At 50.7% G+C, this 25686-nt stretch overlaps 1 protein-coding gene and 1 non-coding gene across 6 annotated transcripts in view; both read right to left on the bottom strand.

Moving 5' to 3' along the window:
- The window catches only part of GFOD1 (glucose-fructose oxidoreductase domain containing 1), a 114435-nt gene that overhangs the window by 62590 nt on the left and 26159 nt on the right, over positions 1–25686 (bottom strand). The window lies entirely within an intron of this gene.
- TRNAR-UCG (transfer RNA arginine (anticodon UCG)) lies at positions 16161–16245 on the bottom strand. Its single transcript has one exon. It is a non-coding gene; the product is annotated as a tRNA-Arg (tRNA).

Raw genomic sequence — 25686 nt, forward strand, 5'->3', positions numbered from 1 at the left:
TAGTACAATTCACACAACCCATTCCCCTACACATATACACTTAGGATGTTTCCAGTTATTCAACATAACTCAGGCTGTAATAAACAGTTGTGCCAAAATAGGTAAACGAATCCCCAGACGTGAAGGGAATTGCAGGGGTGAAGGGTAGGTGTGACTTGAACGTTGCCATTGCTGCATTGTTGGACATGTATTCAATCACTGCACGGCTTTATTTTCTCCATCTATAAATCAGGAAAATATTGATGGGCTATCAGGTTTCTCCCATAAAAGGCTTGGCTAGCCTGAGAAATACAAAGCAGGGTCATTTAAGGTGACATTCACTCAAAGGCACTGTGTTCATGCAAAAGCTCAACACAGAACTGTATCTGGGGCCAGACACTGGGCTTGGCTGGAGGTCCAACAGCATGAGCCTCAGTGGCCCTGGATGTCTTGTGGCCAAGTAACAGGTCTGCCTTGCCAGGAGGGCTTTTTGCTTTCCTCCTAAAATCACATTCAAAGCCAAAAAGGTGCTCTCATGAGTAAGGTATGAGAGAAAGGGGGAGCCCGACCCAAAGGCAATGGGTCTCAGTGAAGGCAGCGTTAAAGAGTTCCAGCCTCAGAGCCAGGGGTTTAGGAAAAAAAAAACCAAGAAAATGCAAGGAAGTTGGATTTCTGCTACTTCTCCCTTGACCTTAACCCACTTTTGAGTTCCCACAATGAGACACCAAGCCCCACGGAAGGTTTAGCTTTGAAAACGTCCTTCCTAGGGACGTTTGCTAATGGCCTTAGGTGCCTGGGTGGCTCGGTTAAACGTCCGACTTCGGCTCAGGTCATGATCTCGCAGTTCAAGAATTCGAGCCCCGCGTCAGGCTCTGTACTGACAGCTCAGAGCCTGGAGCCTACTTCGGATTCTGCGTGTCCCTTTCTCTCTCTCTCTCTCTGCCCCTCCTCTGTTCACACTCTGTCTCTCTCTCTCTCTCGAAAACAAATAAACGTTAAAAGTACAGATGCCCTTTTAGTCCTGATCTCTCTCAGTCGGCTCGCTGAACACAACAGACTCCCCAGCTATCACATAACAGGTGGATGTACGGCAGGGAATACCCCACAGGCTAAAATACTGATCACGACCTTTGGCAGTCCCTGCTTGCGTCTGGTGACAAGCCGCTGCACCCTGGACAGGATCAATTGCTGGTGCACTTGAATCTGGGGAAGAAAAGACACTCCCCCTCCCCTTCATTCAACAAAAATCCATTACGTCTGTGCTGGGCTGGGCTCCAGGGTTATCGATGTTTAAGATGCATGAGAGGAAGAGGAGGAAGAAAACACATACATGTGGAGACAGAGAGACCCCCAAGCCACGCAAACCACGTGCTGAGCCTTCTGTGGATGCTGTTCCGTGCGTCATCTCATCGGTTTAGCTTAATAGCGAAGATCCTTAAATGCCGAGTGACAACGTGACGTGATCAAAGGGGTGAGTCATCCTATGTACAGAGAACTCTGAAAGCCTCAAAGGGCATGTGGTGAGTCAATAAGCCTTCACCTCTACTCCAACGCGTGATTCTGTAGACCTAGTCTGGATGCCCCCCTCACCCCCACCTGGATGCCCCCCTCACCCCCACCTCCATCCACCGACGCACCCATCCTAGTGAAACCTAGAATAAAGAAGCTGGGCATGGCGCGTTTCTGTAAGAAGGAGCAGAAGAGACAGTTATTTCGACGGGGAAGGCAAGAGCAATGAAAACGTTGAGGAACTGAGGATGCAAATTATCTTCTTTACAAAGAAAATCACTTATAATCATACAGACTCTTAACAGATCTTGTAGGCCATGACCGGTTCCCAAGCCTGAGAAAATACGGTGCCGTCTATGAACATAAAATTTTGCCTTCCCAAAGACGAACAGAGACAAGTTTTAATTTTAAGACACGATGATCCGTCCCTCCCCAGAAAAGACATTAATATTAATTATATAACATTATACATGACATATTTTGCACATATTACATATTACATTCATATATTAATCTATGTCGCTGAGCATTTATGGACTTGACATTCGTATGATTTGTATTATTTCTAAGCTTTACCGCCGACCACCCTGCAACATAGGCACCGTTGTCCCCATTTTACAAATGAAGAAAAACTGAGGTTCAGTGGCCAAGTCCTGACCTAGGATCCTAACCCAGACCTCCTGAGGTCAGGACTTCATCCACGCCGCATGTTCTCATGACCTCAGTGCAGTGCTATCAACTATTTCCCTCCAGAAGCGAGCCCTCGGCATTGCACTGTCCCAAACGCGGCCCGGCACAGGGGTGAACATCTGGCCCCAAGCAGGTGTCAGAAAAACCCCCCGAACCAGCGAACCTGTGTCACAGCCGGTACTCTGGTGACGGTCCTAGCTGATAATGTTCCAAGAGAATTGTTAACCCAGACACGATGCGTGAATTTTTTCTAATTGATATTTAAGAGGGCGATACAGACACCTACTAATATTCCAGAGGTGGACGTGATTTTATATCAGGGAGTGAGGGTAAAATCACAGAAACAGGGGCCCATTTGCATTCTTGACTTCTGGAGACATCCTCCCTGCAGTCACAGCCCTCGGGACTTAACTGTTCCAGATGTGCTGGGTAGGAGGGTAGAGACATACTATTCAACCTTCACTCACATTTGATTCTCTGGAGACTGCCCCCTTGTCAAACACTGCAACAGGCTCGAGTTTTAAGCAGCTATTGTAATGCCGAGGCAAATGAGAGGGAGGGTCAAAGAATAAACAATTGAAAATTTAAAAAATGGTGATGACGAATCCCTGAGATTTCAAATGGATTTGGGCGTGCCAACCAGTCTGAGAAAGTCAGACAACATCAGCACCACTGCCCCTTGCGGGCCTGACCCAGAAGGGGCTCTGATGCCCAGCTCTCCTCTACAGCACAGCTGCAGGCTCGGAGGCTGTCAGTCTGTCTGTCTCCAATGCGCCAATTCTTATCCAGAGCCTTGGACCCGAGAAATAACACCAGTTCTGCATTTCAGGAGGGTTTTGTTAGTTTGCTTCTTTTGCACGTAAAGAAGCTGAGCTTGTAAAGTTGGGTGCCGTTTATTGAGCACTTACGAATGTGCTGGGCCCTGCACTAAGCACCTGGCACATAATACCTCCTTCTACCTTCACAGGGACCATCTATGTTAGAAAATATCATCCCCATTTGACAGATGAGGAAGGAACACAGCTACCGAACTCCACGGTCTTCCATCAACAGTCGTTCTCAGCGTGGTTATCCACTGTGAAGGGAGAAGACGAATTCTTTAAAAAAAAAAAATACCCGTGCCTGTGTTCCACCCCCGGAGATTCTTATAGGCTTGCTCTAGGGTGTAGCCTGGGCACCCAGAGTTTTAAAATCAACCTGGGTGACTCTAAGGTGCAGTCAAGATCGAAAAGCCCCGCGCTAAGGCAAGTACGTGGAGGAGGGAGGATCTGGACCCAGGTCTCTCTAATTCCAGAGCCTGGGATGGCAGCTGCTGATCTCTGCAGCCCTCCCTGCTGCAATTAGCATTAGGCACCGCCAGTCGATAATAATTGTTACAGGAACGCCAAGCGAGACTAGTTCTGCCATCGCAGGCTGCCCAGGTCTCCCTACAGCCAACTTAAGGGTTAATGTGAGCTCTTTGTGAACCGTGCCCACCTGGACTGCAATGCGTCAATCTGCAGACGACCGGGCTCAGAGCCCTGCCCCTGGACAGCACCTCTCCCTTCTAGAAAAGCAAGAGCTCAGACGCTCTCCCCTTCCAGGGCTGGCTGGGTCTCCTGGCAGCCATTTTGCTAACACATGTTTGCAGAAATCAAAACCAGATATGTCTCCTATTAAATCAGAGAACAGCTTTCAATGTAAACAGCACTCAGGTTACGATCCAAACATCCGTAGCCCATTTTGAGAAACGCAGAGCCCTCTAATACTTTAAAAGAAGTGCTTATGTTGTTATCTTTCAGGGCTTCAGCTTTGCCTGGTGTGCGTCCGTCCCGTGTGTGTCTGTCCTGCCCTCCGTACGTCCTCCACTCACTTCTCTTCCCTAGTGTTCCTCCCCACTGGATAGGCAGGAACCACTGCAACTACCTGGGTATCCAGACACACTGATTATCTCATCTGCTAATCTACAAGTAATCAGACCGCGGCAGAGAACTCATTCCACGATTCACATCTGCCCAGGCTGATATAATTTCACGATATCCTGAGCATTTAACATTAAGTTTGCCTCCCCCAGCCCTCCCTACTAGCTAGGGGTAGGTAGTGCTGTGCCCAGATGCGTGTCATGATCTTGGGGTTTTATGAGTTCCAGCCCCGCACTGGGCTCTGCACTGGCAGCGTGGAGCCTGCTTGGGACTCCCTCTCTCCCTCTCTCCGCCCCTCCCCCGACTTGTGCCATCTCCATCTCTCTCAAAATAAATAAACTTAAAAAAAATTTTTTTGGGGGGCGCTTGGGTGGCTCAGTCGGTTAAGCATCCGACTTCGGCTCAGGTCATGATCTCGCGGTCCATGAATTCAAGCCCCACGTCAGGCTCTGTGCTGACTGCTCAGAGCCTGGAGCCTGTTTCAGATTCTGTGTCTCCCTCTCTCTCTCTGACCCTCCCCCGTTCATGCTCTGTCTCTGTCTCAAAAATAAATAAACGTTAAAAAAAAATTTTTTTTTAATTTTTTTTAAATAATGAGGAGCAAAATGGGGTACAAACATGTTTGATGTGAGCGCATCGGGCAGGGAGGTGAAAGGGTAAGAATCTGTATGCACCCCAGTGCCCGCACTGTCCATCCCTGGGCTCAAATGGTTTGCTCTTGTTCATGGAAAAGTGACTAAGGCCATGGTGTCATGGAAATTACCAGACTTATCTTACTGACCCATTTCTGTTCCAAACTAGCTGTGACCTCAGGCAAGCACCCTAAAACCACTCGGGGCCCAAGTTTCTTTCTGTATTCTGAGGCAGTCTCCAGCCCCGCAGGTCCGTGAGCACCAACACAGAAATTTGCTCTCCCTGTATCCTCACACACTCCTGTTGCCACAGCACACATGGGGGCTTTGGCCTGATTTCTGAGCTGGTGAGGGTTTGGGTGAAAAGCTGTGGGGGAAACAGCAAATCTGAGATCACTGCAAATGACACGATCTCTTCAAAATGAAATGCGGCAGGGGTGCCTGGGTGGCTCAGTCGGTTAAGCATCAGACTTCGGCTCGGGTCATGATCTCACAGTTTGTGAGTTTGAGCCCTGTGTGGGGCTCTGTGCTGACAGCTCAGAGCCTGGAGCCTGTTTCAGATTCTGTGTCTCCCTCTTTCTCTGCCCCTCCCCTGCTCACGCTCTGTCTCCCTCTGTCACTCAATAATAAATAAACGTTAAAAAACATTTTTTTTAATGAAACGCGGCACACGGAACTGACAGGTCCCACAGAGAGAGACACCTGCCAAGAGGAAAGGAGAAGATATTTGAATTTAGACTTGTCTTCAGTTTCATAGTCCGTGCAAAAGAATTGCATCGTCTCAGCTCCACTAGAAAAATCAACCTCCTCTAATTATCAAGTGAATCCCCTAAACCTAACTTGATAAATAATACAAATACCAGCCTTCCTACAACAGCACATTTATTGTCAGTAATGCAGTAACAGACCAGCTTACGGGCACGGTGGAGGGGATTAAACACGGGCAAAGAAACAGAGCTCAGCCTCTGGCAAAAGGCAAAGTGGAGGAAGAGGGAGGAGGGAGGTCGTTAGCATTCTGGTAAAGGAGAAGTCTGGCAGCATTCCAAGCCCGCGCTCCTGTCTCCATAAAGGACCAGATTTCCTGATGCTTCATGAACACCACTTTTCACTTATACTAATATGCGAATATTCAGGAACTAATATGCATATCAACAAGATCTAGACACTGCCATGGCCATAATCTATTTGATGACTGTAATAATGTTTGCACTTGTACTGAGCCCTTAATCTTTTTTTTTTTAAGTCTATTATTTATTTTGAGAGAGAGAGAGAGCACACACACGCAAGTTGGGGAGGGGCAGAGAGAAGGAGAGACAGAATCCCAAGCAGGCTCTGCACCATCAGCTCAGGGCCCGCTGTGGGGCTTGAACTCAGGAACTGTGAGATGGTGACCTGAGTCGAGATCAAGAGTCAGATGCCTTGGGAGGGGGGATGGGCTAAATGGGTAAGGGGCATTAAGGAATGTACTCCTGAAATCATTGCTGCGCTACATGCTAACTAACTGGGATGTAAATTAAAAAATAAATTAATGAATCTGAAAAAAAAAAAGAAAAAGAGTCGGATGCCTAACCACTGAGCCCCCCCAGGCGCCCCTACTGAGCCCTTACTCAAAGGAGACCAACATCCAACCCTACCTTTCCCCTAGCAGCCTAGCCATAGTATTCAAACAATTCAGGAGAATAAGCTCTTGTCTAACATTTTCCAGGGCCAAAGGCAAACAGATTTTGTCCTTTGGCAATGCCTGGCTTCTTCCCTCGCAAAGCCACCGTTCTGACGTTCTGACATGGAGAGAAGATGCCTGCCACCAGCCAGAGGGAGGGACAGCTGGGTCTGACCTCACCGTTCTTGCTAACAAGCTCGCTTCGCTTTCCAAAGAACCAAGAAACGTGCTCTGTAAGAAGACATGTTACTGCTGCAGCTTAGAGCAGGCACACACATAAGAAAACACAGGTCTGATCTTTAAGAAGCCAGGAGCTTGTGCCGCTGGGTCGCACAGTCCACACATCCCACCCTTCGCCGTCCTAAGCCTCTGGGGCTCGACACCGCTGTGCGGGTCTGATCTCTTCATAGGGCATCACGTCAAGGAAGCAGCCAGGTGAGGAAGGCTTGATTAGAAGAGACGTACACACGGTAGCAGAGGGAAGGTGCGAGAGCTTCTGCCTGCTCCGCCGTGAAAGGAGGAGAGCAGTGCTGGCAGGGACTAACCAGGACTCGCAGGGCGAGAGGCGAGCACAGAGCCACGGGCTGGGGTCTGAACCAGCCACCTTGTCCACGTGCCTAACACACACAGCCCCACTGCTGGCATCCTGAGGCCGGAAACTCAAGTTCAACAAAGCCGCCGCTCTGGGGTCTGTAACACGCAACAGGGCGTGGGTTTTTAAACAGCCGCCCGGGTCAGTGGCATTTATTTCAAATCACTTTTCTTTGTTTTTATTTTTAAATGGAAGGGCTTCTTTAAGTTTATTTATTTTGAGAGTGAGACAGCACGAGAGGGGGAGGGGCAGAGAGAGAGGGAGAGAGAGAATCCCCAGCAGGCTCTGCACTGTGAGCACAGAGTCAGATGCGGGGCTCGAACTCACAAAACCGGGAGATCACGACTTGAGCCGAAAGCAAGAGTCGGACGCTTAACCGACTGAGCCACCCAGGTGCCCCTGAAATCACTTTCTAAGAACATTTTTTTAACGTTTATTCATTTTTGAGAGATGGTGGGGTGGGGCAGGTGGAGAGAGAAAGAGAGAGAGAGAAAGGGAGAGAGAACATGAGCGGGGGGAGGGGCAGTCTAGAGAGAGGGAGACCCAGAATCCAAAGCAGGCTCCAGGCTCTGAGCTGTCAGCACAGAGCCTGACACGAGGCTCGAACCCATGAACTGCAAGATCATGACCTGAGCTGAAGTCAGACACTTCACCGACTGAGCCACCCAGGCGCCCTCAAATCACTTTGAAACCCCCCATGGACCTCTTCACCTGACACTTCAAAATCAAACCCTAGGAACCAGCACTCCTGCGCTGCCCTAAGAGAACAAGGGCAAAGCTTGGAAACAGAGATCTGTATTTGTTAGCACGGTAGGGGCCACCGGTGGGGTGATCAGTTATGACAACGCACGGCCCCGATCTCTAAACCTGAGGCTACCGTCAAAAGGGAGCACCATCCTTCTGGAAGACAGTCAGCCCAGGAGAAGCCTGGGCGTGCAGCCCCAGGAGAGGAAGGCTAAGCCGGGAGGAGCTGGATATCTGCCAGGTCCAAACAGGCCTGCTGCAGCCACCTGCTAATCCCGGAGTGACATTCTCAAGCAGTGTCAGCAGACACGCCCCCAAGATTGGTGGTGAATCCCACGTGCAGGCTGCGTCTACTCCCTCAAACACATTTATGCAGGTGGCAGCCAGTTACAGCAAGGGAGGGCTTGCAAGGACGTGGGCATCCTGAGAGAGAACGTGCAGGCCACCACGATCCCACCAATCTGTCCTGCTGACAGCAAAGAGAGCTTTTGGACGCTGGAAGCATGTATTTGAGTCTCCCCTCCTTCTACCAGCCTGTAGTAATGTGTCCCTTACCCCCACCAGACCCTTCCTGCCCACTCGTAGGGCCTACAGCTGAAGTGGCTTCCTGAATTCTAGGCCCGTCCGCTCTAGGTGTCGACGTTTTTTGGCAAAAATTTCCCAATCTAGAAGGGAATGTTTAAGAATCCTTTTTGGAACCTGTATGCCCTCCTAGATGTTAAGCAGATCCCTATGTTACCATCATTATCAAAGAGCAAAGATTTCAGTTGGAAGGTGTATCAGTCTGCTAGGGCTGCATAACAAAGTACCCCAGATGAGGTGACTCAAGCAGCAGAAATGCGTGGTCTCACAGTGCTGGGAGCTGAAGATCAAGGTATCAACAGGGTTGGTTCCCTCTGAGGGCGTGAGGGACAACCCATTCCACACCCCTCTCCTGCTTCTGGCCATTTACAGGCAACCCTTGGCTGGTTCCGGATCGCTCCAGTCTCTGCCTTTGTCTTCACATGGAGCTCTCCTTGGGCAAGTGTCTGTCTCCAAATTTTCCTTTTTATTTTATTTTTTAAAGCGTATTTATTTTGAGAGAGAGAGAGAGAGTGACAGAGAGAGGGAGAACAAGTAGGGGAGCAACAGAGAGAGAAGGAGAGAGAGAACCCCAAGCAGACTCAGATGCTTAAACCGACTGAGCCACTCAGGTGGCCCTGAGTTTTCCCTTTTCATAAGGACACCAGTCATACTGGATTAAGGCACACCCAACGACCACATTTTAAGCTGAAGGCCCTATTTCCAAATAAGGTCACGTTCTGAGGTATTCAGAGTTAGGACTCCAACATAAATTTTTTGGGGGGCGGGGGTGGGTGGGGAAGGGGCACAATTCAACCTGTAATGGGAAGGAATCTTAAAGATCCAGGGATTTTCAAGCTATATTTTATGAAACACCAGCTTTTAAAAATGCTCCGTAAGGGGGGCCTGGGTGGCGCAGTCAGTTAAGCGTCCGACTTCAGCCAGGTCACGATCTCGTGGTCCGGGAGTTCGAGCCCCGCGTCAGGCTCTGGGCTGATGGCTCAGAGCCTGGAGCCTGTTTCCGATTCTGTGTCTCCCTCTCTCTCTGCCCCTCCCCTGTTCATGCTCTGTCTCTCCCTGTCCCAAAAATCAATAAACGTTGAAAAAAAAAATGCTCCGTAAAAAGAATCTCTCCACAGGTGTATATGTACCCCCAAATTCACTGAGTTGCCTACATTAAATATGTATAGCTTTTTATGTGTCAATCCTACATCAATAGAGTGTTTTTAAAAAATAAATTAAGGCCTTTTTAAAATTAATAAATTAGAAAAAGAGAGACACAGACAGAATCCTCTGGTCCGCTATGTTTGAGAATTGCCACGACCATATCCTAGAAATTCATTATGACACAAACTTATGAAACACCACTCCTCCACATCAGGCACTGAGCTTGCTGAAACTCCAGAATTCAGTAAGACCTGGTTGCCTCCAAGGAACTAGGGGTTTTTTGAGGGGGATGACGGTGGGGGTGCACAGAGAGGTAAATGTCACTGTACTGTGGTAAGTGCTATGACAGAAGCAGGTGCAAGTCACTTGGGAGCCCAGAGGAGAGAAACTTACCTTCGCCTAAGGCATAAGAGAAGGCTTCCCTTGAGGGATTTGGGGGAACCTACCTGGGTTTTTTAAAATGCAAAGGTGGGGCACGTGGGTGGCTCAGTCAATTAAGCATCCCGCTTTGGTCCAGGTCATGATTTCATAGACCGTGAGTTTGAACCCTGCATCGGGCTCTCTGCTGTCAGCACGGAACCCGCTTCAGACCCTCTATCCCCCCCTCTCTCTGCCCCTTCCCCACTCATATGCTTTCCATCTCTCTCAAAACTAATATAAAAAAAAAATTAACGCAAAGGAGTTTGCCAGGCAAAGTCATCAGGAAGGAGGCATTCCGGTCAGGAAAGCAAAGGGAACTGAGGTATTCTGCAGTGTGTATTTGAGGTGCTCCTAGAGACGAGAGGACAGGGGCAAATGACGGGGGGAAGGGGGGGTGGAGGTAAAAGATGAAGACGTACAGAGCCAATGAGGGCTTGAAGTTTATCCCAAGAGTGAGAAGAGCCAGGGGAAGCCCTGATGCGTGGGGGATGACAGAACGAGAACCAGTTCTGAATAGACGCGGGGTAGATAAGAAAGGATAGAGGCGGGGAGGCTGGTGTTGGCAAAGCATCATTTCACAGCCATCCTAACAGAGACCGGCTGAGGTACAACGCCATCGATGGATGTTAAACCCAGGGAGCAGTTGTGAAGGTGAGCCGGAAATAGTCTCCAAGAGTCTCCCCACAGACTGCTTGTTAATTGCAACCAAACAGATAGTAACAGACACAGGAGCAACCAGGTATGCCTTGAACTGGGTGATGAAAATTGCCACCACCAATGCCAGGCAGAGACATTGTGCATCTCCACATGGGATCCTGAGAACAGGAGAACCTGAATTTGACCATGAAGAAACTCAGACGAACCCAAACTGAGCGACATACTATCAAAAAAGAAAAAAAAAAGGAACTGTATTCTTCCAAAATGTGAATGTCCTAAGAGAGAGAGAAAAACTTGAAAATGTTAATGAGACATTGAGACATGACAGGTAAACACAATGTCTGACCCCCATGGTGCCTGTGGCGAGGATAAAGGGCTACCGAAGACACTACTGGGTCAAGTGGCAAAGCTGGGCTATGGAAGGGAGATGGGAGGGAGACAACGTGTGGATGGTTAATTCATGGAAGTTGAGATAACTGCATCGTGGTCTTGTAACAGAACGTCCCATTCTTAGGAAATACACACGGAAGTATATAGGCGTTACAGGCCATGATGTATGCAAATCACCCTCTAACGGTTAGGAAAAGATTAGACAGGTGTGTGTGTGTGAGTGTGTGCGCATACATGTGCATGTGGGAGAGAGAAAATAAGAGTCCATATACAACAGGGATGAGACGTTAGCAGCAGGGGGACCTGGATAAATGGCAGATGCGTGTTCTTTTATTCTAGAAATTATTTCCTCAGAGATAATGCTGAGGGCCTCAACTGGGGAGGCGTTGGCAACAGTGAGGAAGGGAGGAGGTCAAATCTGCAGTGGTTGGTAGGATTCAGGGGGACGAGGGAGGGGGACGCACAGAATGGTTCCAAGTCTCTGGTGTGTGCGCCCTGAACACAGGCAGGGAAGAAAGAAGGGGAGCCGATCTAGCAGGAAAAGGAGAGGATTCTGGATTAAGTGTCAGCTTGAATGGCTCCTTCAAAAACCTCTTCCTTAATAATATCGGTGTAGTTAGCCACATCTGACTCTGGCTACGATCCATCCTAAACGTAGACAGGGGAATGCTCACCTCAGGCAGCTATTTTCCGTTAATTTCCCTTTCTGCTTTGCAAGCACCCAGGTGATGGTGGCACTGTGGCGTTGCCACCTTGTCCTGTCCAAAGGAAAGTTCCAGAAGGGAGAGGAGAAGCCTCTTCTCCCAAGTGTCTCCTCCACCCCCATAAGGCACTTCGCACACCGAGTAATCTGCACCAAGGACGCGCTCTGCAATAGGGGCTGGCCCACAGTTCCCTTTTGTGTCATGTCGTCATTTTAGCCGCCCCCCAAAAAGGGTATTCTTAAATTTTTTAACATTTATTTACTTTTGAGAGACAGAGAGAAACAGTGTGAGCAAGGGAGGGGCAGAGAAAGAGGGAGACACAGAGTCTGAAGCAGGTTCCAGGCTCTGGGTTGTCAGCACAGAGCCCGACGTGGGGCTTGAACTCACGAACCGTGAGATCGTGACCCGAGCCAAAGCCGGACGCTTAACCAACTAGCCACCCAGGGGCCCCCAGAAAGGGTCATCGCCCACCAAACGTGGATCTCTGAACAACTTGGAAAAGAAAGTGAAAGCTTCCAAATGCCATAGCAACACTCAGACTTCCTCCCACATGCCAAGAAGGGCAGAATATCTACGTCATCTGCAGAGGCTCCGTGTGCGACTCCATGGCTTGCCTCCACTCTCCCCGGCATGAAGAAAAACGCCCTTAAGCCGCATCCAGGTAAAGCCAGTGTCTCATGCCACTAAACTGCCACAAAATCTACAGACTCTCAGAACGGGCCTCTGGGGGTCATGCTTCTAGCACCCCGGCGGGCGGGGTCCTGGCACCACCTCCTGAAGATGTTCTGGAGCTGCCGACCTCCAGCTCTGGCTCCAGAGAGAGCGCCAAAGCCATTAGCAGGGGCTAATTTTAAATGCTGGAGTACGAGCAGTGACCTTCTGGCCTTGGAGAGCAAGTACTCAACCACCCAGGCAACCCAGCCCAACTGCCAGCAGAGAAGATAGCTTCGTAGAGACTCAAATACTGGGATTAGAATCCTGATGGGCCAGAAAAGATCTGACGGCCAGACACACAGGTCGTGTTCTCCACGACTTACTTACAGACTCCCAGGTCTTGCCACTAAGGGGGCAAGACCATACCTCCCCAGGGCAGGACTTTTTTCGGAACAGAACGCTTCCCCAAAGCATTCTTGCTATATTTCTTCCCTTGCTTGCGTTTCTTCCCAAATGATCTTCCTCCATCAGTCATTTTTTTTTTCTCCAACTTACACAAGACCCATTGGCTTCGCTACTTGGCTCTGGAGAATGTGTAGCCTCATTTGATCAAGAATCCTGAAGCATGCCGCCAGAGTTGCCCTGATGAGAAGGAATGCCAGCCAAACTGTTTCAGAAAATTCACGCCATATTATAGAATGTCAAGCCGAACCGAGGAGAGTTCCTTGCTGAGTTTTTACACGGGGACTACGAATGCTCTGGCCTCTCACTGGATTCTATGTGGGGCTAGTGGGACGTTAGGACGCAGGACACAATTTTAACTAAACTGCCGCTCCTCTTGGAACAGGCAAAAACAAAACAAAACAAAACCCTAAGTAAACTCTGTGCCATGAATTAGCACTGGGGAACGGCACAGGGGTGTGGGGTTGATCTTTACTTATGGGACACTCCAAAGTCTGTGAGTACCCAGAGTCCCCAAGACCCGCCCAGGCTTGGGAGGAGGATTAACAGGACTCGGCATATAGTTATACCCAAGGCTATGACTGCTCACAGTGAAAGAACAGGAAGCGAGAACAGCAAAGGGAAAAGGCTCACAGGGCAAAGTCTGGGGGAACCAGGCACAAGTCACCAAGACTACCTTCCCGGGTGGGAGTAACGGAGGACATGCTTAATCCCTCCAGCGGCTGCCAGTGACCATAGGCGTGAACTGCTGTCTGTCAGGGAAGCCCATTGGAGACCCCGTGTCCGGGGTTTTTACTGGAGGCTGGTCACGTCGGCACTTCCTGCCCGGAACGCACCAAAATTCCAGACTTCCAGGAGGAAAGCGTTCGGTATAAATCATACACGCTTTGCACAAACAGTTTAGGCACAGTGAGCCATGCTTATCGCTTAGGGAAAGTTTTATATCTGTGTAGGGAACTATTTACAGCCAAGCTCCCAGATGCCACAGCCAAAGGTCAGCCTTGCAAGCAGGCCTTTCTCAGGCGGACAGTCTCGGGCCTGCGTCACAAGTAAACCGAGACTCAGGCCGAGGTATGTGAATCCCAGACCACAGCTGCCCTGGGAGGGTGCTCGGTAAGGTTACCTACCCTGATGTTAGAGAGGCTCTCACTTATGGACCGCCCGGTTTGACACGTATGACATCCTTTTTATCAGCTGTGATGCTCATCCTTTGTGCGTGCTCGGCAACTCCTGCCAGAGTCCCTCACGGACATCACAGAATTTCTCAGAACCAACAGACCCCTGAAAGAACATCTGGTACATTCCCTTCAGGATACGGGATGAGGAAAGAGACCCATAGGGAGGTTCAGTGACTGCCCCAGAATAAATCTGGATTTGAAGGCCCCTTTTCCTCTTCCAGACTCTCCTGGCCCCTGACACTGACCTGGCCCCAGTCCATGGCCCTCAGCCATGACCTCCAGACCTGAGAGAACGGAACAGACCAGCAACGTGGAGGCCTGAGCCTAGGGAGCAGCCTGGCCCTGTGACTGGACCTGGGGAGATCAGGGAGGAATGACCAGTAGCTGAGTCATGAAGAGGTCGTGGAGTATGCAGGGTCAAGTCTAGTGCGTCTTGATAAACACTGGGTCACTCTGTAAGCGTCTTGAGACGTCATCAGTAAAGCCCTCCAAGTAGTGTGTTAAGCGGGTCCCAGTATCGTGGCTCCAATATGAAGCCAGTAGTTTGGGGGCAGGGGCAGCCAAAGGCCAAACAGCTTGCTAAGGTCAAGGGAATGTTTACTCCAAAGACATAGCGAATGCTAGGTTGAGGTCAGAAAGACTAGTGATCCTGATCAAATCCACCACGGGAAGGAGGGCCCCTGCATGCTGTGTTTTCTTTAACCAGACCCCCATTCCCACCCCCATTCTCCGTTCTCACATGCAGAAAGGTAACAGACGCAGAATTTGGATTAGATTGCAGAGATTCTAGATTCGTCTCTGAGGAGTTAGAGGGCTGCATTTTGGTGGTAGTAGCTGTTTTCTAAGTGTGGACTAGGAAAGAGAAAGTCGGTGGCCACACAGGGAAACCCAGGTAGAAGACAAAGAGAGAACTCCCTCAGGATCCCTGTACCCCTCCTCCTAATCCCTCCTGAGGCTGAGGCATGGACCTGTACCCTAATCATACCTCACCCACCCACCCCCGACCCCTTTTCTGTCTACTCCTGGGGCTGGTTTCTGTGACCTACAAGCCAAACAGACTTAATAAATACCAGTAGGACTGGCTGGCCCAAGCTTGTAGAGTTAGCCTCTTCGTTCTTATGACAAAGAAAGCCTGTGGAAATGTTCCAGATTAAAGGAGTTTAAAGAAATGAAGGCTGGGGATGCCAGAGGCCAACAGGTAAGATGACAGGTAAGAAGTCTGCCCCCCAGCCTTCCCCAGCTGGGGAATCACACAGTGACCAAGCTTGGAGCCCTGGACAGAGAGGGCTGGCTCTGAAAGCCAGTTTCCTCCCTTCGAAGCTTCGAGATCTGAGCAGACAGCTTAACTCCTCTGAACCTCGGTATTCCTTGTCTGTAAAATATTTAATTATACAGGCTCACCGTCCTTTTTCCAAACTCTCTGGAGCCAGATACAATTTAGGTCTCCCAGATCTTAGAAATATACGGTGCATTTACTAGATGTTACGTATCACCCCCGGCATTTTGCTACAGAGAGATGAGTTGGATGAACACTCACGTGCTGCGGGCCAGAGAAATCAAACAATAAACTGTCTCGCATCAGTTCAGCTTCGGCTCTGTGATCAAATGAGTTTGCACGAAACCAAAGAAAAAATTCAGTTTTCAGACTTTGGAGTGTTTGTTTGCTTTGGTTTTAGATTTTTGTTGTTGTTGTTGCTGTTGTTGTTATTTGTGGATTCAGCATTGAGGCCTGGGGGCCGTGGCCCTGTATCTATCTTGCCGGATTATTGTGTGAATACACAGGTTAATCCAGGGACAGCACTTTGCACAAGGTCTGTTACCGCCTACGATCACATCAGTGCATGCCTGTGTCTCTCACTAGGCCGCGAGCTCCTTAAAACCCAGAGATATTATCTTCGTCGTTTCTCAATTCACCTGAACACCCCAATGAAGTGTTTTGCACACTGCAAGGTTTGAATAAATGTTTCTTAAATGGATAAACCCAGTTTCAAAGGTAAATTGTTTTCTGCATTCAAAACACCATGGATCCTTGCAGATTCCCTGCAGGGGACAACTATTTGATCATTTGAAGATGTACACATGTAGGAATCCAGGTGGTAACATCCTTATTCCTTTCAATGCATCTTTTTTTTTTTTTAATGTTTATTTATTTTTGAGAGAGAAAGAGTACAAGCGGCGGGGGCTGGAGGCGCGTGGGGTGCAGAGAGAGGGGGAGACACAAAACCCAAAGCAGGCTCCAGGCTCTAAGCTGCCAGCACAGAGCCCAAAGTGGGGCTCGAACCCACGACCCACACGATCCTGACCTGAGCCGAAGTCAGATGCTCAACCGACTGAGCCATCCAGGCGCCCCTCAGTTCATCTTTTTAAAGCATCCTTTATGATATGATGTCCTCAGAACTTTAAAAAACAAGTCAAACGATAGCGATAACAGTATAGCAGCTTACATTTAGTGAGGGGACGGTAACATGCCAACTGCTTTCTAAAGAACTTTAATACGTATTAACTTATTTGCCTCCGTCAACCTTTTTATTCATTTGTGTTTTGTTTTGTTTCGTTTTTTTTAATTTGCCCATTTTACTGATACGGGAGCAAGGCAGGCACCTTGCCTACAGATACACAGACAGTAAGTGACAGCTTTCGACCAGGCCATCGGACCCCACAACCTGTGCTCCCAAGGCCTCCCATGGAAGGTGAGCACAGAAACCCTTTTAGCCAAATCTTATGGGTTGAGTTGCGTCTCCCCTCCGTGGCCAACTCTCCGTGAAAGATAAAGTCCTGACCCCCAGCATCTGTGAATGTGACTTTATTTGGCAATGAGATCTTTGGAGATGAGCAAGTTAAAACGAGGGAGTGGTTGGGCCCTTGCCCAATATGACTGGTGTCCTTATAGAAAGGAGACATTCAGACATACGGACACACACACCCAGGGAGGCCACCACTGAACATGAAATTGGAGACGGGGAGGCTCGTACAAGCCAAGGAATGGCAAAGATGGCCAGTGAACCCCCAGCAGCTCGGGGAGAGTCCTGGAACCGATTGTCCCAACACCTGGGTTTCAGCCTTCTGGGCTTTAGAACTGTGAGACATTTCTGTTTCTTAAGCCACACAGTTGGAGGTACTTTGTTAGCATCTAGGCCCAGGAAACCAATACGAGTGCATTAAGCCGATAAATCTGCTGGAACCAGCAAAGCCAACGTGTCCTGAAAGTCCTGCAAAGGAGCACGTGTAACACACTCTTGCTGGAACGACAGCAAGAGACCCAGGACTCCAAGAGGCTTCTCACTCACTGGCGTATCGCCAAATCCTCCTTTCTGGCCTTTGAGTGACTACTTCTTCCAAGCCAACCAAAAAAAGAAATGAAGAGAAGGCACATTTCCATGATTCGGAGATGAGAGCTGACAGCCAAGGACCACGGCCAGCGCCTCCTGGCCCTTCTGTGGCTGCCAGCGGGAGACAGAAGTGGCCCGATGTGGGACAGCAGAGCAGGAGTCAGGGATTGGGGTGGGGGGGGTGCGGCGGCAAAGCAGGTCTTTCAGACCCCAGGGCCTTGGCTTCACCCTTCAGCTGTCACTCACGGCAAACCTATGGCTACCCCAATATGAAAAACCCCAAAGAGATTATACACGCATTGGGATGAGACTGATTACCATCTGACTCTGTGGTTCCCGCTAGAGTTTAGGGTTTAGTCATCTGAGGCCTTCTGATCTAAATCTCTCGGCTCATGTGCCTGTCACACTGGGGCTCTGGGCATACTCCCCTCCCCCACCCCCAGGCTCCTGTCCCTGCGAGCACCTAAACGGAAAACCCGTGCCTCCTGACGGATTCTGAAAGCTTGGCAGTAGGTGATTACACCTTGAGGGGTGCAAGGTGGATCCGGTTACTGACCCGATCTGGGCTGAGTTTTACACTCAGGGTTACTTCTTTCAGAAGTCCCTATCACTCAATCACCTTGGTAATTCCAGACGCCCATCAGGGGTTTTGTTTCCGGAGAGGAAAGCCAAGCCCGGGGCTCACAGAAGTCCTGGAGAAGGCTTCTGGGCAGGGAGCCTACCATGAATGGGAAAGCCCCCTGGTCTCTGGCCTGAATCTGGTTGTAGAAACGCTGAAGAGGTGGACAGGTGTTAACTCTAAAGAGGAGATCCTGTGTCTCCCCAAAGGCTGACACACTGAGAAAGAAATGGAATCATTAGGCCCAAATGGGTAGCAAGCCAGACATCCCACTACCCCCTGTCACCAGCGCCCCACACGGGCCACCTGACATTCTGTCAGAACAGAGGAAGCCCAGGCAGAAGGGAAAAAAGTGTGTCTGCTGAATTCGGGACAGTCACCTACACGGACAGCAGCGTTCCATCAGGAAGAGCACAGAGGGTCCAGCTGTCCCCATCCTGCCTGCCCTGCTGTGTTCATACACCTACCCTCGGGAATCTGCTAAAAGGGAGGAAAACGAATAACTGAAGATCTCACCCGACCGGCCAGGTGGCCGTGGTTGAACACCTACCTGCCTGGTCAGCACTCTGTGGACAGCATTTTCAAACAGTATGAGAGTTTAGGGACCCATTCCTCCAGCTTGATTGCTGCTTACTCTTAACCTATTGCTGGCCATGACTTTGGCACAGCAGGCCTGACAGGCCGGGGCTTTCCTGGTTCAGCCCAGCTCGGTCCCGGGAAGCCCTCATCCCAAGAAGGTGAGTCTCAAAGGTGGCCCATAGCATGGCCGCCCTATCTCGCAGGAAGCTCCAGAGGGTTGAGAGGAATCTTCTTCTTATAGATTGGTTTCGTTTTTTAAAAATACGAATGAATGCTGTCGTGACAGATCAGGTTTATTCCACTTTCTTTGAGCCACTGAATACAGGCTAATGTTTAAGCTACCTGTAGCGGCCACCTCTAATCCTTTCCAGAAAAAAGCATGAATCTAAATAATATACAGGCAGATCTCAATGGCTCTCTTACTGCAGATGATCGATGCTGAACAGAGTGTTAGGCTAACAGAGTGTTAGCCTCGAGCTTCACAGACCAGGGCACCTGTACCCCCCGCCCAGACACACACACCAGGCATATGGTAGCCTCCTGGGAATAAAAGTTGATCTAATCATACAGTCACAGGAACGTGGGCATGCAGAATGGAGAGTTCACGTGAATTTTTGAACTAAGACCTCATCATCCCTGCTGGGCATGCTGAGCTGTGCCCCTCCCCTGCTCCGGGGGACCTGGGCAGAGGAGTGTGGGGAGCACCACGCAGGGACACGTTCCCGCTCCTCTCTGCTCTCATGACTAGTAGGTGACTTAGGGGCCAGCCCACATGGGAAAATCAAAGACGGGGCTTTCTATCGTAAATTTGAGCCAAAAAGGCAACGCTGCCTACGGCACGAGGCTGTGCAGACCAGAGACACACGTGCCCGACGAGGAAAGCAGGAAAGACCGCACAGGGAGCTCAACCTGCCCAGACACGATCCCTCCTGTGGATCCTGGCGCAGACTTGCCAGAAGCAAACGGGCACCTGCCAGGGATTTCAGAAGTGACCCGGATTTGCTGTGATTTTCCAGAGCCTAAAATGGAGGAATGGTCTCTAGAAAGTTCTACGGCCCGTAAAACTACACCCTACAGATAGCAGGTGCTCAGGAAATGTGTGGGGGTGATGATTAATAGGCCTGCCACCAGCAGAGAGTCAAACGGGGCATGTGGCTCCCCCGGCCACTGGTGGTACCTGATATGACACGGTAGGGCCCAAGAGTCTCCGTTTGTAACCAGTTTCTTGTCTGTCCCAATTCAGGGTCCTCAGAAACACTGAGAAACTGGTGCAGAGAACAAGACATATGCGCAGGGAATGATGGAACTGGGGCTCTGGGTCTGGATGACACCACACTTCCTACTTCTATGCCAGGCTCTTGATTATTGATTATTGATGGAGAGTACAGATTTCCCGCTAAGTGTCAGCATCCATCTGTAACACATTCCTGCGGCTGGATGGGATTGAGAGTAAGCAAGCCATCCTTGGTATATAGGGTTGGTTTTTTTTTTTAAATGATTTATTTATTTTGAAAGAGAGAGAGAGAGAGAGAGAGAGAGAGAGAGAGAGAATCCCAAGCAGGTTCTGGCGGTGCCAGCACAGAACCTGACGTGGGGCTTGAATTCACAAACTATGAGATCACGACCTGAGCCAAAATCAAGAGTCGGACGCTCAACCAACTGAGCCACACAAGCGCCGCCTCCTTAGTATAGTTTTAAACTGGACTTTATAACTTAAATTCTTTGGAAGTAGCTGCCAGCCTAATCTCGCAGGAAAAATAAACAAGGAGATTTCCCTGGCTCTCAGCATCCTTAAATCACTAGCTTGGGCTACATCAGAGACAAGCCTTCCGATGAAACCAAAACGTGTTTTCTATCCAGGCAACAGCAGAGGTTCCAGATGTAATTCCTGGAATTCAGACCGGGATCAGTGCTTCGAAAGGATGATTCCACTCCTATCCCGTCCCACAAGCCTAGAGGCCTTGGCTCACCCAAAGGGAACAAAGGACAATTAAAATACAAGTCTAATTGATTGCTTCCCAGTCCCTTGGCCCCGTTTTCCTCCTGCATATTTTTTAAACCTCCTCTGTATTATTTATCATCTAATAAACCATTTCCAAACTCCTTTGAAATAGAGATGTAATCAATAATGCTCTCCCCCACTGAACTCATCAGGCGATGTGGTGTGGTGGAGAGGTCAGGCTGATCTTGACTACAGTCCCAGCGCCTCCTATGAGCTGTGTGGCCTTCAGCAAGTGACCTAAACTCTCTGGACCCAACCTCCCTCCTTTATAAAATGGGGCCAATGCCTGCATTATAGGGTCACTGCAATGATAAAAACGAGGTGAACCTGTTTTGTGGGGGTGGTATGGTCCTGATTATCATCACCAAGGGCAACCAGAAAAAGATTCCATCACTCCTCAGGCAAGAGAAGGGAATCTAGAGGAAGATGAGGGGGAGCATTTGTGATGGGATTTCTTCTAAGAAGCGACGTGGGATGGTGAGAAGAAAAGCCCAAAGGACCGCCATGGTGGTAACCAATAGATCAGACCAGCGTCTCCTCAAAAGCAAGATGGGCAAATGAAGAAAGGGGCAGGCGGGAAGGATCCAGAGATTCTGTCCCGTCTTTACCAACTGTTAGGAGTTGAATTATGAGTCTTCAAAGATGTTGAATCCTATCCCCCAGTACTTCAGAGTTAATCTGAAAATAGGGTCTTTGCAGATGATCAAGGTACGATGAGGTCATCCGGGCGGGCCCTAGTCCAATGTGACTGGTGTCCTAAAATGGGGACAGTTGGACACAGGCACACGTACAGGGAGAAGGTCGCGGGGAAATGAAGACAGAGGTGGGGATGATGGCATCCGTGAGCCAAAGAAGACCAGAGAGTCAGCAAACTACCAGAAGCAGGTCAGAGGCATGGACTAAAGTCTCCCTCACAGCGCTGGGAAGGAAGCAACCCAGCTCACGCCTTGCCCTGGGATTTGCAGCCTCCAGGACCGAGAGACAATAAACTTCTGTCATTGAAGCCTCCCGTTTTGTTACAGCAGCTCCAAGAAACTAATACACCAATCAGCTGTTGGATGCTATTATTACTGGCATGATTAACTATCGTACTTCAACACTGCTGGGCACAAGACCGATGCTGAGGAACGATGTCTGCGGCTCACGCCTTCATGGTGTCGTCCGATTACGGTCTAGACTTCTACAGCTCTCTTCTATACCTCGGGGCCCTTCCCCCGCCACTGAGGCTCACGCATGGTACCAGGTTAACAGGCCTGAACATATCCTCCCTACTCACAGAATCCGTTCTGGAACGCTCCTCCACTCCAGCCTGTGCCGACTCTGAAGCACTGACTGGTCTATCTGTTCCCACTTCCCTCCTCCAGGGCCCCAGGACAAGCCCACCCTGGTGCCATCTTTGTCAGTAATGGTCCCACCAAATTCTGTTCCCTCTGAACTCAGACGTGGAATCCAAGCAACTTGCTCCCTAAAGGGGGGGAATCAAGTTAAGACAATAGCTGAGTCTGGCAGAGAGCCTCATATCTCTAAAGAGTATGCCTACATCTCTCTCGCACTCTCTCTTTTAAAATACTTATCTTTGAGAGAGAGAGCGTGCGCGTGAGCAGGGGAGGGGCAGAGAGAGAGGGGCACAGAGGATCCAAAGAGGGCCCCACGCTGACAGCAGTGAGCCCCATGCAGGGCTCGAACCCACGAACCCTGAGATCATGACCTGAGCCAAAGTTGGAGGCTCAACGAACTGAGCCACCCAAGCGTCCCCTACATCCCCAATTCACAGGTCCCCTCTCCACTTTCTTCTGTGATAGATGCTCCCAATAGGGTTCTAACACTACTTTATCCCCTCTAAAAACCACAGTGGTTAAATTTAATCATAGACTCGTGGAGGATGGTTGGAAACACCTCCACAAATTCCTTTAATGTCCCTCCCATCGAGAGGGGTGATCTATATCCCCTCACCTTGAGCCCAGGGCCTTTGTAACAGCCGCAGTGAATAGAATGAGGCAGGGTGACGATGGCATGACTTCTAAGCCTGGGTTTGAAAAGCCACACAGTAGCATCTGCTGGGTTCTGGGATGCTCGCTCTGGGAACGTCCAGCTACTCTGTAAAAAGTCCAGCTACCCCCCAACATCTGGTGGGGAGAGATGCGAGAGAAGGTGGTGGGGAGCTGAGGAGCCCGACCCGTTCCAGCCCCTCTGTTGATCTCCTCTTCCCTGCCCAGGTGTGGGCAGGAATCTTCCAGAAGATCCCAGGCCCGTCCGCTATCAGACTGCAGCACCAGGAAGAGAGACCCTGAGTGAGAACAATCTAGCTGAACCCAGTCACCTCTAAGTTGGTGAGCAAAAGAAATGATTATCAGGGCGCCTGGGTGGCTCCGCCGGTTGAGCGTCCGACTTCGGCTCAGGTCATGATCTCACGGTCCGTGAGTTCCAGCCCCGTGTGGGGATCTGTGCTGACAGCCCGGAGCCCGGAGCCGGCTTCCGAGTCTGTGTCTCCCTCTCTCCCTGCCCCTCCCCCGCTTGTGCTCTCTTTCTCAAAAATAAACATTAAAAAAAAATTAAAAGAAAAAAGAAATGATTATCACCGTTTTTTTTTTTTTTTTGCTGCTAATGGACTCAGCCACTGTTTCGGAGAGATACGTCAGCAGCTCTCACTTACCATCACGACTCTGTGTTGAGTGTTCGTCCATCAGGGACACACACGGCGGTCCCATGCCACCCGGAAGGAAGCTCAAGCCTCCGGAAGCCTCTCCTCTCCCCTCCCCTTCCACCTCCCACTTCTGCCATCGGTGGGTCCACTTGTCCACGGCCTGTGTTTACTACAGTGACGTCCTGCCCACCAGCCACAGCGGGTCCTACCACCTCGGCTGGCCTCCCTGCCTCTGGTCGCCCGCCACCTCCAGGCTCTCCCGCGCTGCCGCTGAGGGACCGGTCTTCCCAGCACGGAGCTGGTGGTGACCCTCCCCACCGCCTGGACGGCACTCTGCTCCTTGGGCTGCTGGCTTTGACAACAGTCAGTGCTGTTCGGTGCCTCCAGCTCCACCGCCTGCCCATCACCCCACATTCCAGCCGAACTCACGTCCTCCCCAGGCCCCTTCCCTGAACACGCCAAGCCCGTCACCTCCCGCTACTCCCTTGCTGGCAAAGCTGTCCTGGCTCAGCCTCCATTCAAATGTCACTTCTGTGGACAGTTTAATGGAACTTCTACGAAGATCCCCTCCGGGCCCCGACACCCTGGCCCCCTCCTTTCCCAGGCTTGCAACAGCCTGTCGCTCTGTACCACAGCATGTCCCCCAGGGGACTAGGAGCTCTTCGAGGGCAGGACCCCAACTCGTTCCGCCTCTAACAGACTCGAAGTAAGTGTCTGCCGCATCGTTGCTGAAGCCAACTTTAGTCAGTCCCGCGGGCTGCCTCCCCAGAGGCCACAGGCTCCTGGCGCTGGATGGAGAGGTTTCCAAGCAGAGATGAAGGCAATCGGATCACCCCCCTGGCCAGCCCCGGAATCTGCCTTGGGTTTCGTTTCTCACCTCTCAGAGTAATGGGTACCAAGGACGCCCGTGTGTGTGTGTGTGTGTGTGGGTGACAAGGACGTCAGTGGCACACAGTGAGTCACAAGTACCCCGGGGCACCTTGAGCTCGTCATCCTTGAAGTGGAGAGGCAGCTTGCGTAGGTTTAAATGTTGACTCTGACAGTTTTTGTTTTGTTGTTTTTTTTCTTTTTTAAGGTTTTATTTATTTTTTTTCAACGTTTATTTATTTTTGGGACAGAGAGAGACAGAGCATGAACGGGGGAGGGGGCAGAGAGAGAGGGAGACACAGAATCGGAAACAGGCTCCAGGCTCCGAGCCATCAGCCCAGAGCCCGACGCGGGGCTCGAACTCACGGACCGCGAGATCGTGACCTGGCTGAAGTCGGACGCTCAACCGACTGCGCCACCCAGGCGCCCCTAAGGTTTTATTTTTAAGTAATCTCTACACCCTACGTGGGGCTCAAACTTACAACCCCGAGCTCAAGAGTCCCACTGACTGAGCCAGCCAGGTGCCCCCGCTTTGTTCTGTTTTTGTGTAATGTCTATCTTTGGTTTCCCAATGTCAAAATGGTGCAGTGGCAGCATGGGAGATGGGCTTTGTCAGATCCCCCCCGACATAAATGCAACCCGTTTTGCCACAAGAACAAATTTCTGCCACGTGCGGGCGTCTCGCTTAATTCTCACCACCACCCTCTGAGGAAGTGAATTATCTTCATTCACGGCTAGAAAAACAGAGAGGTTAAGTAACCTGCCTAACGTTACACAGCTGGGAACCGGCCAGAGGCAGAACCAGCCGTCTGGGCTATTAAATTGCTGCGCTGCCTCTCGGGGCGCCTGGGTGGCTCCGTCGGTGAAGCATCCGACTTCGGCTCAGGTCATGACCTCTCGGTTGGTGAGTTCAAGCCCTGCGTGCGGGTCTGTGCTGAGAGCTCGGAGCCTGGAACCTGCTTTGGATTCTGTGTCTCCCTCCCTCCCTCTCTCTCTGTCTCTCAAAAATAAATACAGATTCAAAAAAAAATTGTTTTAATTGCTGCACAGGCAACTTCAGGCCTGACAAGCTGAGTGCGGCCTGCTGTGTCCCGGGGTCCTGGTGACTCGCTACACCCTCCTTGGTACACGCAGACGGTACACGGGGCACACACTGGCAACCTTCCGAGAGGTGGGCAGGCCGGTCCTCCCCTTGCCTGCTTTCTTGGTGGCGGCTGAGCCTGGCTTCTGTGCTTTCTGGGGGAGATGGGGGGGCTGTGGGGTGAGGTGGACTGATGGAGAAGGAGGCTTCTTGCTCTCTGGACTCAGGGGGAGGGAATCCTCGGTGGGGGAGAGGGGTGTGCCCCGTGAGAACCAGATGAAGGAGGAAGACAGCAGCACACCGCTCACAGATTCAGCCAACAGGAAACAGTTGCTGGAGGAGAACCGGGCGGGCGTGCGGGCGTGTGGGGGCAGAGTGGTGCCGCCCTGCTCTGGAGGGTGGAAGGTGTGAGCAGACAGTGGATGGAAAAACAAGGCAGGGGGTGGGGGGGGTGGGGAAGGCTGCTTTGGCTCATTAGTCAACGGAGTCACAGCTGTGAGGGCTGACACAGGACACCCAGGGCACTTCGGATGGCACTGTGGCAAGGTCTGCACACGGCCGGACCTGGTGGGGAGTTGGGGAGGCAGACACAGCCCATCCCTCTCAGGTAGGGGGAGGGGGGCACCCTCCCTCCTTCCCCAGCGGCTCTGGCTCAGTGCTGTGAC

Source organism: Acinonyx jubatus, chromosome B2, assembly GCF_027475565.1.
Source record: "Acinonyx jubatus isolate Ajub_Pintada_27869175 chromosome B2, VMU_Ajub_asm_v1.0, whole genome shotgun sequence".
Taxonomy (NCBI): Eukaryota; Metazoa; Chordata; class Mammalia; order Carnivora; family Felidae; genus Acinonyx; species Acinonyx jubatus.